At 45.7% G+C, this 1,638-nt stretch overlaps 1 protein-coding gene across 1 annotated transcript in view; it reads left to right on the top strand.

Annotated features, from left to right (window-relative positions):
* The first annotated feature begins 493 nt into the window (after positions 1-493).
* GALNTL5 (polypeptide N-acetylgalactosaminyltransferase like 5) overlaps positions 494-1,638 on the top strand; it is a 69,860-nt gene continuing 68,715 nt past the window's right edge. The window contains exon 1 of the mRNA XM_017863669.1: positions 494-704. The gene's annotated coding sequence lies outside the window, so the exon portion shown is untranslated. The remainder of the gene's footprint in view (positions 705-1,638) is intronic.

Genomic DNA, 1,638 nt, shown 5'->3' with positions numbered 1-1,638 from the left:
GGCTCACGCCTGTAATCCCAGCACTTTGGGAGGCCAAGGCAGGCCAATCACGAGGTCGGGAGATTGAGATCATCCTGGCTAACATGGTGAAACCCCATCTCTGCTAAAAATACAAAAATTGGCTGGGCCTGGTGACAGGCGCCTGTAGTCCCAGCTACTTGGGAGGCTGAGGCAGGAGAATGGCATGAACCCGGGAGGCGAAGTTTGCAGTGAGCGGAGATTGCGCCACTGCACTCCCACCTGGGCGACAGAGTGAGACTCCATCTCAAAAAAAAAAAAAAAAAAAAAAAAAAGCTAAAAATTAGGCCTTGCCTAGAGAAAAGAGTCACCCTGGATTCTAACCTCACCTAATATGAGGCTTTCCCTATATTCTCAGCTGAGGGGTAAGGACCTTGGACCTTGGAACTCCTGGATTCCACCTGCTGGTTGGAGCTGACAGGCAGGGGCCCCTGGGGGGCTGTGACGCCCTGTGTGATGTCATCAGGCTTTGTGAGGTGGCCTGTACTACCCTTTGAGTACCAATGTGTGACCCAGCAACCCAGCACAACCAGGCATCTGCTTGGAACCCAGCCACCATAAAGCCTGCTAACTAAAAAAAATTTTACGTCTCTCAGTTCATTCAGCACAGACCTCTGCCTCATTCACCTATGACTCTGCTTGGAAAATACATCAGTTACAAAGCAGTCAATGCAATTATCTCAAGGGTAGGTGAAGTGAGCTCCATGTGCTAGAAGTGGGAACAAAGATGGGGGAACGTCTTTCACTTCGAATCAGCGGAAGCAGTACATCAGATCCCTGCGTCTTGAAGGAGATGATAGCTCTGGGGATTAGGATTAAGAAGATTTATTTTTTAAAGGAGGAGTAGTCTCCAAGCTGGTTACACCACCCTAAACGTGGACTGGGCATTGTAATGGCTTTAGTTCATGAAAAACAGGGAAAGTTTTCATTATATGCGTCTTTATGCTGTTAATGTTTATACAGTGAACGTACTACTTATTTGAAAAAAAAAAATAGGGAGAAATGGTTCTTAGCAGTGTCATAAAGTCCTAGATCCTATATGGAGATCAGTATTAAGATGGTCCTAGGAAAGCCAGGGGTTTAAAAATGCTGATTATAAACTGGGCATGGCAGCTGGCATCTGTAATCCCAGCTCCTGGGAGGCTAAGGTGGGAGGATCGTGTAAGTCCAGGAGTCCAAAATCAGCTTGGAGGAAAGAGTGAGACTCTGTCTCAAGGGAAAAAAAAAAGAAAAAAGTGTTGATTATTTACAGAAAAATAAGTTGTGATATTATCTAAAGCATGTTCATGTTTTCCTGACTCAACAGACTCATATTTTTTTAAAAACTTGGCCAGGCACGGCGGCTCACGCCTGTAAACCCAGCACTTTGGGGGCCAAGGCAGAAGGATCACTTGAGCTCAAGAGTTTGAGACCAGCCTGGGCAACATAGCAAGACCTCATCTCTATTAAAAAAAGAAACAAATTAGGCATGGTGGCACTCACCTGTAGTACCAGTTGGAGGCTGAAATGAGGATCATTTGAGCCTGGGAGGTCGAGGCTGCAGTGAGCTATAATTGAGCCACTGCACTCCAACCTGGGCAACTGAGCGAAATGCTATCTCAAAAAAAAAAAAAAAAAAAA

The sequence above is a fragment of the Rhinopithecus bieti genome, unplaced genomic scaffold, assembly GCF_001698545.2.
Source record: "Rhinopithecus bieti isolate Rb0 unplaced genomic scaffold, ASM169854v2 scaffold_70550, whole genome shotgun sequence".
NCBI lineage: Eukaryota > Metazoa > Chordata > Mammalia > Primates > Cercopithecidae > Rhinopithecus > Rhinopithecus bieti.
Note: the sequence above shows the minus strand (reverse complement) of the source record. Positions and strands in the feature narration are given on the sequence as shown.